Here is a 14,023-nt window from a genome sequence, read left to right as displayed (position 1 = left end):
ATGTTTAAAATCATATTTTTAAAACAATTCATTCCCAAGTTTCTTAATACCAATCTTAACTCTTAATGGTCGTAAAATTATGGCTTGTCTTTATTCTATAGTAAGTATCGTTATCACTCAACAAGTTTGGCATTGGAGGGTATGTACTTCTTCGTGCATATCTCATGAATCGTACTCCATCAACTTAGCATATACTCCTTCTGACTAACCAATAGCTCTTCTACGCATTCGACCTTATCAATTAGGCAACCCAATGACTCTAGTCTTCCTTGTCTTACTAAAGTAGAGATACGTCCTTTATACTTTTTCCTTAATCAATTATGTCTCTATAAGCATTGATACTTACTTCTCATCTAGGACTCTTTGCTCATCTCTTAATGCTTCTTCACTAAACTGTATTACTAACTCGAACATTCTTCACGAAGATTCTACTACAAAATTCCATGTCCCATGGTTACTGCTCACACTTTACTGACTAACCTCCGTTGCGCTACTCTGATTCCCACCGGTTAGCTTTAACCCATATTCTAATCCGTTAGGACAAGTGAATTTCACACTCCTTCTATCAATACTTAATACCTTCTTAAATTCTTCTCAAGACTTTCTTCGTTGATACCACGTCACAACTTTACACTTACTACCGCTTGCAAGATTAAAACTCATGATAAACTTACCGTATACTCAAAATCGACTCATCTTGCACTTGGGCATACATTTCTCAAACATCTATCCTTGTACCTTAGTATTCTCGCATACTATATTCTGCTTAATCGTTCCTATGCTTGCTCGTTGGTTTTTCTTTTAAAGAAAACTTCATAAACTAGCACACGGGTCATTGACGTTGATGATTTTCCGCTAGATAATATTTATACTGAATCTAGGTCCTAGTCGTCACTCTAAAATCATAGAACGAGTCGATAACACATATGTGCCATCAAATCTTAGTTCTAGTGAGTTTAGCCCACTTTACGTGAGTCGTAACAATCTGGTACCTACAAAATTTTCCTTTGAATTTCAAAACGTTGGAAGCAAAGTTTGATTTGGAATATTGGGCTGGAGGAGATGATGAAGGGAAGGTAGTGTGTGTGTGTAAGCCTTTTCTAGATGCTTCGTGCAATAACATAGCTGATCAGCAAGGCAAAAGACGAGCAATCATTTTGAAATGAAACTGTATCTTCAATCTTGGAAGAAGGTGGGAACTCCATCAAAAAAGATTTGGAGAATTATTACCGCCCTTGTAAAAGCCAAGCTGAGCAATTTCATCCACTTGATTTTTTCTTTACTTGGAATTATCCAGGACTTCTGAGGTGTCGGCGCCTGTTCAACAACCGGCGAAGCGGATTGATGATGAATGGTGATTTCAGACTCATGAGGAATTTAAGTCTGTTGAGTAGTGGAGATTTTCATTGAGGACTGATAAGGGGGAGTGGACATTTCAAAATGAAGTAGGGAGGAATGAAGTAGGGAGGAATGAAGTAGGAATGGATATTTATAACTCCGTTAAGTCATTATACTCCACTAATAGCTGAAAACCTACTAATAATTGAACCCAGTTTCCAGTCATTATGCATGACTAATAAGTAATAGTTGAACCCACTATAATAAGTGTTACCTCTTTTATGATGTAATGCAATATGACATGTAAGATTCTTTTTTGAAGTAATGCAATCTGACATGTAAGTTTCTTGACATATAAAGTTTGATTTAAGTACACAAAGGCTCTGTTCAAAGGATGCATTGATACTCCACGGTTTACTGGAAAGAGTTCAGGGAGCTGGTTAAGAAGCCAGGAGATTGCAAAATTGATTTCACAAGCAACATACACACTACATGTAAAACGAGAAGCACCGTTCGAGCTAATATTACGAGGCTGAATGTTGAAGAAGAAAAACAAAATGAAAAATTTACTTTAGATTATTATTTAGTTAATATGTTGATACAAATACTATTACATCAAGTAGGTAGCACATATATCACAATGTGATCATTTCCAGCAGCAACAAGGCAAATAGAACTGATAAAAATCAACAAAAAGAAATTGTCAAAATTAAGACAAGAAAAACTAAATGTCATGGAACGTTTTGAATCAATTTACTTTAGTGATAAAGCATATCAGAATCCAGATCAAAAACACATTCCCATTCCAATGTTAACACAATTTTGCTAAAAGCATACCTCCATTATCCTAATGTTATCACAATTCTCAATTATCCTATCCTAATGTTAACACAATTATCCCAAAATCCAAGTCACAAACGCATTCACATAATCTAATTTCAAAATTCTTCCAAAATCCATTTCAAAAACACATGCACAACAATTAATTTCAAGAATAACAATACAGTACCTAATTATCACACGCGTATCAAAAAAGAAAAACGTTACATTGTGAGAGTATATCCCCTTTCGTTGTAGTCAACTCCGTTAGTGCGTGACCTTTTTAATATATGTGTGCGTGCACGCGCGTGCGCGCACGTGTATGAGTGGGAAGGTGCGCGCGTGCGTGTGTTGAAACTGCATTGCGGACGGTCTTACCTCTATAAAGCCACAATTATTATTAATGTTCGATCTTATGAACTGACACTAATGGCTAGCAGTACAAACATATTTTTTCTTTACTTGACATTATCCAGGACCTCAGAGGTGTCGACGCCTGTTCAACAACCGGCGAAGCGGATTGATGATGAATGGTGATTGCAGACTCATGAGGAATTTTAGTCTGTTGAGTAGTGGAGATTTCCATTGACGATTGATGAGGGGGAGTGGACATTTCAGAATGAAGTAGGAATGGTGAGGAATGAAATAGGGAGGAATGAAGTAGGAATGGATATTTATAACTCCGTTAAGTCATTATACTCCACGTATAGTTGAAAACCTACTTATAATTGAACCCAGTTTCCAGTCATTATGCATAACTAATAAGTATTAATTGAACCCACTGTAATAAGTGTAACCTCTTTTATGATGTAATGCAATATGACATGTAAGATTCTTTTTTGAAGTAATGCAATCTGACATGTAAGTTTCTTGACATATACAGTTTGAGTTAAGTACACAAAGGCTCCGTTCAAAGGATGTATTGATACTTCACGGTTTATTGAAAATAGTTTAGGGAGCTGGTTAAAAAGCCAGAAGATTGGAAAACAGATTTCACAAGCAACAAACATGCCACATGCAAAACGAGAAGCACTGTTCGAGCTAATACTATGAGGCTGAATGTTGAAAGAAGAAAAACAAAATGAAAAATTTACTTTAGATTAATTATTTAGTTAATATGTTGATTCAAATACTATTACATCAAGTAGGTAGCACATATATCACAATGTGATCAATTCCAGCAGCAACAAGGCAAATAAAACTAATAAAAATCAACGAAAAGAAATTGTCAAAATTAAGACAAGAAAAACTAAATGTCATGGAACGTTTTGAATCAATTTACACATTCACATACACTAATAGTGATAAAGCATATCAGAGTTCAGATCAAAAACACATTCCCATTCTAATGTTAACACAATTTTGCCAAAAGCATACCTCCATCATCCTAATGTTATCACAATTCTCAATTATCCTATCCTAATGTTAACACAATTATCCCAAAATCCAGGTCACAAACGCATTCACATAATCTAATTTCAAAATTCTTCCAAAATCCTTCTCAAAAACACATGCACAACAATTAATTTGAAGAATAACAATACAGTACCTAATTATCACACGCGTATCAAAAAAGAAAAACGTTACATTGTGAGAGTATATCCTCTTTCGTTGTAGTCAACTCCGTTAGTGCATGACCTTTTTAATATATGCGTGCGTGCGCGCTCGTGCGCGCGCGTGTATGAGTGGGAAGGTGCGCGCGTGCGTGTGTTGAAACTGCATTGCAGACGGTCTTACCTCTATAAAGCCATAATTATTATTAATGTTCGATCTTATGAACTGACACTAATGGCTAGCAGTACAAACATATTTTTTCTTTACTTGACATTATCCAGGACCTCAGAGGTGTCGGCGCCTGTTCAACAACCGGCGAAGCGGATTGATGATGAATGGTGATTGCAGACTCATGAGGAATTTTAGTCTGTTGAGTAGTGGAGATTTCCATTGACGATTGATGAGGGGGAGTGGACATTTCAGAATGAAGTAGGAATGGTGAGGAATGAAGTAGGAATGGATATTTATAACTCCGTTAAGTCATTATACTCCACGTATAGTTGAAAACCTACTTATAATTGAACCCAGTTTCCAGTCATTATGCATGACTAATAAGTATTAATTGAACCCACTGTAATAAGTGTAACCTCTTTTATGATGTAATGCAATATGACATGTAAGATTCTTTTTTGAAGTAATGCAATCTGACATGTAAGTTTCTTGACATATAAAGTTTGAGTTAAGTACACAAAGGCTCCGTTCAAAGGATGTATTGATACTTCACGGTTTATTGAAAATAGTTTAGGGAGCTGGTTAAAAAGCCAGAAGATTGCAAAACAGATTTCACAAGCAACATACATGCCACATGCAAAACGAGAAGCACCGTTCGAGCTAATACTATGAGGCTGAATGTTGAAAGAAGAAAAACAAAATGAAAAATTTACTTTAGATTAATTATTTAGTTAATATGTTGATTCAAATACTATTACATCAAGTAGGTAGCACATATATCACAATGTGATCAATTCCAGCAGCAACAAGGCAAATAAAACCAATAAAAATCAACGAAAAGAAATTGTCAAAATTAAGACAAGAAAAACTAAATGTCATGGAATGTTTTGAATTGATTTACACATTCACATACACTAATAGTGATAAAGCATATCAGAGTCCAGATCAAAAACACATTCCCATTCTAATGTTAACACAATTTTGCCAAAAGCATACCTCCATTATCCTAATGTCATCACAATTCTCAATTATCCTATCCTAATGTTAACATAATTATCCCAAAATCCAGGTCACAAACGCATTCACATAATCTAATTTCAAAATTCTTCCAAAATCCATTTCAAAAACACATGCACAACAATTAATTTCAAGAATAACAATACAATACCTAATTATCACACGCGTATCAAAAAAGAAAAAAGTTACATTGTGAGAGTATATTCTCTTTCGTTGTAGTCAACTTCGTTAGTGCGTGACCTTATTAATATATGTGTGTGCGCGCGCACAATGAGTGGGAAGGTGCGCGCGTGCGTGTGCTGAAACTGCATTGCGGACGGTCTTACCTCTATAAAGCCACAATTATTATTAATTTTCAATCTTATGAATTGACACTAATGGCTAGCAGTACAAGCGTTTGAAAGTAATAACAAGTTATAATATAAACAATTATTTGTGGGGTATCTTTTATTGTTGTAGGATTAATATGAAAAAGTTGCATATAGGTAACCAGGAAGAGATCTCAACCATTGAATTAAAATATTAATATATCAATGGTTTAAAGATCCTTTTTCTAATGGTGGGAAAAGATCACCTTTCTCATCTTAAACTCCACCGCATATACAACAATTTTTTTTGGTCAGGGTTGGAAAAAAAAAACTCTTCGAGTGCTTGCCTCAAATGTTCCAAATGTTTCACTAGAATTTGAACTAGTTAATGTCTTTGGTACTAGAATAATTAACTAGCTGGATTTTTATTACTTTTTTTTTTGGTTCTAAATTCTTAAACATGAAAAATCTAAGGATCCAAACTAAAACAAACAACTAATGTCATAAATACTCTTGACATATTAATTCATTGTAGTGAGATGTAAGTGTAATTCCAACCCAAATACTATTCACTTAGCGAAGTAGAGGCAGTGACATAGGCTAACCCCTCATAGTACATAATTATGCGCTAGTGTTTGTTATACTAGATGAACAAACCAAAAGGTGATATGAAAACTTGATAGTATCATCTTCACACGTAACGAACATTAGAGAATAATAAATTTTTCGATTATATTCTTTGTTATCATCAAAACATGTTAAAGATTCCTTAAAAAAAAATGTTAAAGATTAATGTTCTCAAACTAACTTCGTTACAATATATGGCATGTCACATGTGATTCGAAGGCTCACATAAACCACAATAAATTTGGAATATGATTGTATATGTTAAGGATATAATGTTATTGATAACCTTAAAAACCGGCGAGGACTAGTTTCTTACACAAAGAGAATCCTTAAATTAGCCCACTCAAATTAGCAGTAGAGAGAATCGAACCTGAAACCTCAAGGAAGAGCACACTCCTAGGTCCCAAGTCAATAAATAAACAACCAAGATTGATCAAGCACAACCAAGATAGTTTAAACTTTGAATAGTTAAAATTACAAATAATATCGTCATAGTAAAAGGATGAGTTTTATTAATATAATTACTTAATAAAAAACCAAGCCAAGCATGTATTCAATGCTTAGTGCAATCTGTAGGCTTAAAAGACACGGTATTCTTTTGGAGATCGAATCCAACTAAAAAGTTTTGTTGGGCTATGTTCCCAAAGGTGACACCAGGATAAATATCATTGGTTACAAAAGCAAAGCACATAACCTCACGATCAACTTTAATAAATGTGTTAACATCATTTAAATGAACATCTGCACCAGTAAAATGTGCAGTTATTATTGGAACCTCCAACATTTTTTGTTTTGTTTCGTATCAAAGGCTCATTTGATGAGTAGGATCCTTAACACGCTTTAACTTAATCATAGATGCTATAGCAGATTCCAACCTAGAGTAAATAGCATGTGGCAAATATGTTAATGTTGATCCTGAATCAATAAAGGTATTTCCTTGTTTACCGGGTCCAAAAGTTGAATGCTCTAGTTTTATAATTAGGTCTCCCAGACTAAGTGCTTCCAAATTTGTGTAGTAAAGGCTCTCGATCATACCTTTTACTAATGGGGTTGAGACAACCCCTCTACCAAAAACCGTTGCTTTATCTCCAAAATTTAGTTTGCTTGATATGTTAGCATTCAAAAAGAATGGAACCAAACAGTAGAAAAATTTTCTATCAATTGAAGAACCCAATTGAGAGATCAACGACAAAGGTCCACGTCCAAGGCCAATAATGCCAGATATTTTCCCATCAACCGACAACCAATTTTTGTGCCCACATCCTAATAGAATTCTGGAAAATGATATTGGAGAGCCACCATTAGAGGTCAAAGTAAGTGTTTCCACACTAAGATCACCTTGTGAATGTGAATTATCTGCATATACATATTTATATTCACATTTTCTTTTATTATCATACGAACAATTGGCTATTTTGGAATTCTTACATGTGGGAGAAGTACAAGAAATTGTTTTGTAGGTTGAGGATTTTGAAGGGTCAAAAATCTGCGATGTTTGGTTGAAACATGGTTTACAGGGCTTGCATTGGAACCAAATCAAGTCACTTCCTGTATCAATCTAACCATAAAGCTGAAATGGTGGGCTACCGATTGCATAGCTCATGACATAACATTGACCCACATATGGTGTTATAATAGTGCTTTCAGAAATGTTATTTGGGGAAGCAAAAAAGACATGGTTTAACGGTTGATAGAATGGTTCAAGATATTTTATATTCGTTGAAATTGAGTTTCTTTGGCATTGTAGAATGGTGATCTTTGAGATACTTCACCAAAACAAAGAAATAGAAAAACAAGAGATGAAAAGAATTTCATGATAGTAATGACTAAATGGAATCACTATTTGTTGTTACTAACAACTAAATCATTTTAAGCTGGTTTTTATAGGATCACATTCATCGTGTATCTTATCTTATTGGATTAATTTTCTTAATTCTACTTAATTAAATTAAAAATATTAAAAGTAAAAAATACTATAAAATAATAATTTTTTTAATTATTTTTCCTTTATACGTGCTACCAACGTGCATGTAACTAACAATAATTTTGGATAAGTGTTGTCAACCTTGCTGGAAAACTGAATTTTACTGACAGTACATGCTTTTCATTTGGTTTACAAAAAGTGAAATATCTATACGTATATACAAGTTTTATTACTGTATAAAAGAAAACTTCAATTATTAATATTTATCAATACATGTATTAAATAGAAAAATAAACAAAAATTTAAATGGTATAATTATATTTTCGATTTCCTAAAAAAAAAAATGATGAAATTTTTTTTGAACAAGTATTTTTGATGAATTATTAAATATATAAAACATTAAAACTAATAAATATAACAAATAAAAAATGATATTCTTATATATTTTAAATTTCGTTATTCAATTTATATTTGAGATCATCCTGTAATTCCACTTCAATAGACGAAAGTTAGCGAACATTTGATATGTTGGGGTGTGATCGTACCTGATCAAAAGGGGACTGCCGGTGCTTTGAGTGCGGTGGTTGTGACGGTGGTGGAATGCGTCTGAATGCTTCTTGGAGCGGATGGGGGGTATGTACCTGCAGGCACTCCGACGCTTAAGTCAGTAGAGATCAGAGAGTGAGGGTTTTAGAGGGAGATAAAGTTCTACCTTGGGGACTGCGGTGAGTCCCCTATTTATAGAGGTGGAGGGCTGCAGAGCCGTTGAGGAGGCACACCTGGCTCTGGCGGTTACGAAATCGTGGGAAGTGTAACCGCCAGAGATTTTATTGCGGGAACGTGCACAACGTGCAAGAGAGACGTTGGGGTTCGTTTGAACCGGTCTCTTTGCTTTGTGCACCCCCTTCAGGCGAGGGGGTATGTTGTGAGCAATAATGCCAAACGTGGAGTTTGGGCTTTGAATGATATTGGGCCTAAGTAAATGGGCCAAGAATCTCTTTGGCCGGTCCAGAACAGTAGCCCCCCAAGTCGTTGCTCTTGATAAAGAGTGATGACTTAAGTGCGGGCGTTTTGCTCGTCAGGAGCCGAACTCAAGGAAAATTCAGTTGGTACGTATCCTCGTGCTAGAGGAAGAGATGGATCTCGTTTAGCGGACTTATGCCTGCCTTGATATGGAAAATCGTTTGCGAGGCGGACTGAGAATGCTGAGACTTTGGGCCAGATAGGCTCGCCTGTCTCGAAGCGTTTGTTCTCCCTCTAACGATGTAAGCTCGCCTGTCAATGTGGCGGGGTCCAGCATACGTATGTCCGGCGATGAGATCGGATGGAAAGATTCCCTCGTCAGGAAGTTTGGTCGGATGTCATTCCGTAATTAATGCCAACATCTCGAGAAAGAAGTTGAGGGGACATGACCTTTGGTTTCTGAGTGACACGTGTGTAGGCTCTTAGTAGCACTTGAGTGCCTATAGTTTCCAGCGTGTTCTCGGGTTGTATTTCCGAGGTGTCATCATCACCGTTGATTGGATCCTGACGTTTGAAGAAACGTAGTGAAGGATCATAGCCCTTGGATGAAGGGGTATGATTGAATCTAGGCCGTCGAAGCAGCGCTTTAGAGGAGGAGCAGCGAGTGAGGAGATGCATCGGATAGACTTTGTGACTTTTGGGTGGTTCGTGCAACGAGTATAAATAGCTCCACTGTTGTTTTGGAGAGCCATTGTATTTTCGAATTTCTCAGAGACTTAGAGATTTCCCAAAGTTTCCAAAGGCAAAGTTCTTCCGAGTTTTTGCATCCCAACCGCAACTTCAATCTCTTCTTCCTCACAGGTAGAGTTCTAAGACTCGTTTCTTTTACTTTTGTAATTTAGTTTCTGTTTTGCTTTTAGAAACCGTAGGAATGCATGCTTCTTGGGCAGAAGTAGTTTGACTCGGTGGTTTCCGCCGTTGGTTCAGGCGTTTTCTACCGTGCATCAAGAAGTTTTGTAGGTATGCTGTCTGTTTTCTTTTTAGTGTTTAGAGAAACATTGGCGACATGCTTAGGTTTTAGGGTTGGGGTTAGCTATATTGTAGGTTTTGGCATATTCCCCGTCCCTTAGATTTTCTTCGTGATGGAACCTCATGGTTCTGGAGGAGACGATAGTGACCTTCTCTGTATTTTCCTCCTTCCAGGTCTGATCGTGGTGAGAAACCTAGGAAAGGATAGAAGAGCAATGTCCGTTGATTCCTTGATAAGCGGGATGATCTTAGGAACGGCGTCCCAGTACGCAGCGGACGGCGTTGGGGTAGCTCCGCGCTGTCCAATAGGGAGGAAAGAAGATTGGGAGATCCTCCTCCCTAAAGTAGCGGACCGAGTGTGCTCGCGCTTCCCCAGAGATCGTTTTCCCATGTATGAAGCAACTTTTAAGGAAGTGGGTTTTAGGCTTCCCTTTTCCCCTTTCCAGGTCTGCGTTCTAGAGTGGCTGGAGGTGTGTCCTTCCCAGTTGAGACCCGACTGCTTCGCCTATATGTCGGCTTTTGAGTCGGTATGTCGTTTCCTCCGGCTTCCCGTCTCAAAAGACCTCTTCTTTGCTATCTTCGCTGTCCGGCAAAATTTGGACAATGATGGCGGCTGCGGCTGGGTGTCGTTTCATCAACGTACCTCTCTCTTTGAGGTTTTCAGTGCTGGTGTTGCCGATTTTCGCGAGAGGTTCTTCTTGGTGAGGCCTCAGACGGAAGCAGCACTTCAAAGTGTCTTGAAGATTGTTGACCGACCCAGCGGGGAGGGTGGTGTCGCGCCCGTGCGTGTCCCTCAGATTCGTTTTAACTGGAGTCGCGACCATCTGAAGCATGAGCTCACCATGTATAGGATTAGCTATGACAAGTTGACCGAGCGGGACAAAGATAGTTTCGCCAAACTAGTGAGGTTTGTAAACTCTTTTTCTCGATCGGTGGTGGTCGATGATGGCGGCGATCAGGTGATGGATTTGCGAGGAAATCCTGTTACTAAGCCCCGATTAATTAATACCCGTTCTTTGGTGTTTTCCAAGGATCCTCTAGCTCTTCTAGGTATGCTAGTGCTGTTGTGTTTTCTTTACTGCTTGTCTCCTTGAGTTTTCTGACTAACGATTCGTCCTTGTTTTTCACGTGCAGGAAAGATGTCCCATATCCGTTCCCTAGTGAACAAGGCTAACCAGAAAGTAACCGGGCAAGGTAGTGGCAGCAGAAAGAGAGATGAGCAGCGGGAGAGGACGGCAGATGCGTGGTTCCCTGCTCGTTTGACAGATGATCCAGTGGAGGAGGAGGAAGCCCCCTTGAAGAGGTGAAGGATTGCTGCCCTTGACAAGGGTAAGCAGGTTCAGGTTCAGGATGCTGCTCCTTCACGGGGTGTTCCTCCTGCTAGTGAAGGTTTGTTTCAGTTGCCGAAGGTGTGGTCTCAGTTGGATCACTTTGGTCCTCAGGCTTCCTTGTACCTTGGTGACTCTGAATCGAAAGCCATCCGTGATTTGGGGACCGCTGGCCGGACTCGTGCTGTGACCAAGGGGGTCGTAGGTGCTATGAGGGCCTTGGAGGTCGCCGTGTTTCTCAACAACTCATCCATGGAGGAAGCTGTTCGAGCAGATGCTCTTGCTCGCGAACGGGAGGCGACGACCAAGAGAATAGCTGAGCTTGAGGCGGAAGTGGCCGCACTAAAAGCGAGCGCTTCTGAGAATGGCAAGTTAATAGCCTTCCTGGAGGAGAAAGCCGAAGTGGGGTCTCGCTGTCGTCGTGAGCTGACCGAGGTCCGTGCCAAGTTTGCTGCAGAGAAGAGGGCTCTGGAAGATGCTCTTCGTGATGCAACCCAGCCTGGTGAGGACGAGACCGAGGACACGGCGGTGCTGGGCCGTCCTGCCTTGGTGTATAGACTTGAAGAACTGGAGAGGAACCTTGTAGGTGCTGCTCGTCATGGTTTTGACAACGCTATCGAGCAACTCAAGGTAGTGAACCCTGGCGTACAGCTCTGTGAGGACGGGCTTAGCTTTCTAAAGTATGTGCGGAATGGTGAAATTGTTGACCAAGACGACGAGGGGCATGTCTGAAAAGCCCGGGCTTTGTGTTGCCCTGTAATATATTTTGCTTTTGCTTGACTGGCCTTCGTGCCTTTGACATTATACGTTCCTTTGTGGCTCGTATGTTTATTTTCCCTTTAAACATTTGCTTCCAAAATGCATGATTTATTTTCCGGTATGATGTTTTGAATTTTGCATGCTCGTTGCGTGAGGCTTTACTACTGCTTGAAGTATTTGTTGAGAGCGAATTATCTATCTATCTTGTATGTTTGACAGATTGTAACAATTCGTACGCTCTTAGCTGCTGTCGAGAGCGGATTATCTATCTGCCTTGTGTTTTTGACAGATTGCAATAATTCGTATGCTCTTAGTTGTTCAACTTTCGAACTTGTCTGCTCTTGGATCGAAAAGTTCTTTAAGTTGAGTGTAGCGGGACGGGCTACCCCCCCCGTAGTCATTATTTCGACGAAGTGACTTAATGACTGGGGAGTCTTGTGCGCCCGCCTGGCGTTTGGTAGCTTTGACTTGATGAAATCAAAGTTGTGCCTTTTGCTTCCCAGGTAATAATTGACTTTGCTTCGAAAGTTTTTACCTTTGCGTAGTTTTGCAAGGAAGAGCTCAGGCAAGAAGTTTTCTAACTGTTTACGCGGAGTTTTGCACATTCAAGAGATCGTTTATCTGAATGTGTGTCCAAAGTTATGGACGTGTAATAGCGGATGAACGAGAGAAATTTTTCTAACATGCCGAGCTGAGGCGTGAAACACCCATCGCGAGCTGGGGTTCTACCTAACATGCCGAGCAGTGATGTCGCAGCGGTAAGCGTACATACTGAGGAGTAAGAGAATTTGTCATGTAAAATCCTCTCATCCTTTTTCTTTTTGGATTCGGAGTGGCACGACTTTCCTCTTCCGTTTATTTGCTCGACGGGGAGAAGTGAGTTCGTTGTATCGAACTAAGTACATACATTAGAGTGAGTTGGCGTTGTTTGCCATTTAAGTGTAGTACTTTTTGAGTTTTTCTGCATTCCAAGTCCTTGGAATTGCGTTTTGATGGAGGTCTTCGAGTCCGTAAGCTCCTGTCCCGGTCTTCATCCGGATCCTGAAGGGGCCGTCCCAGTTGGCGGCGAGCTTCCCTTATTCGGAGTCCTTCTGGTTTCGCTGGAGGACGAGGTCGCCTACTTCGAATTCTCTTTTGATGACTTTCTTGCTGTGGCGAGCAGTTATTTTCTGTTTTAGTGCTGCCTCTCGCAAGGTTGCCCCTATCCTGACTTCGTCGACGAATTCGAGTTCTTCACGTAGATTTGCCGTGTTGGCCGGGAAGTTAGTGCTGGCGTCCATACGCCATGTGAGTTCAATTAGCTCAATGGGTAAGATCGCTTCCGTCCCGTACGTGAGTCGAAAAGGTGACTCACCAGTTGTGGAATGGGGAGTAGTTCTATAGGCCCAGAGGACTGCATGTAATTCCTCCGCCCACTGTGTTTTGGCCGCGTCTAGCGTTCTTCGTATTCCTCGCAGAACTACCCTGTTTGCAGCTTCGGCGAGGCCGTTGGCTTGAGGGTGTTCGACGGAGGTGAAGCTTTGCTTGATGCCGATATTCCTTAGGTAGTCCTGGAACCGTTGGTCCGTGAATTGTGTACCATTGTCGGATATCACTAATGCTGGCACTCCGAATCTTGCTAAGATGTTTCTCTTGAAGAAGCGGAGTACGTTTTTAGCCGTGATTTTGGCCAATGGTTCTGCTTCGATCCATTTGGTTGAATAGTCGATTGCGACGACCAAATATTTTAGTTGCCCAGCGGCTTTGGGGAATGGTCCCAGAAGGTCGATGCCCCACCATGCGAAAGGCCAAGGTGAGACCAAGGACGTTAGCTCAGCAGGGGGTGCTAGGTACATGTCCCCGTGTCGCTGGCATTTATCGCAGAGGTTCACGTAGTCTTGGGCGTCTTTCAGCATGGTAGGCCAGTAGTATCCTGCTCGTAGGGCCTTCTTCGCGAGAGCTTTTGCACCAAGATGTTGTCCGCAGATGCCGTCGTGGATGTCGGCGAGGACTTCTTGGGTCTCGTTGGGTCCCAGGCACTTGATTAGTGGAATGTTGAAACCTCTTTTGTACAAGGTTCCTTCCACCAACGTGAATGAGCAGGCCCTCCGTTTCAACCTTGTCTGTTCTTGCTGCGGTGGGGAGCTCACCATTCTCTATGTATCGAGAGATGGGTCCCCTCCAATCTTCCAGTCCGATGATCGAGT

The 14,023-nt window shown here is 40.1% G+C and overlaps 1 pseudogene; it reads right to left on the bottom strand.

Annotated features, from left to right (window-relative positions):
- Nucleotides 1–6,387: 6,387 nt before the first annotated feature.
- On the bottom strand, nucleotides 6,388–7,649 carry LOC146922205 (aspartic proteinase CDR1 pseudogene; annotated as a pseudogene).
- Nucleotides 7,650–14,023: the final 6,374 nt, after the last annotated feature.

This window comes from Medicago sativa, chromosome 5 (assembly GCF_051527215.1).
Source record: "Medicago sativa cultivar Bolivia chromosome 5, Bolivia_mono, whole genome shotgun sequence".
Lineage (NCBI taxonomy): Eukaryota > Viridiplantae > Streptophyta > Magnoliopsida > Fabales > Fabaceae > Medicago > Medicago sativa.
This window is presented reverse-complemented; position numbering and strand designations above follow the sequence as displayed.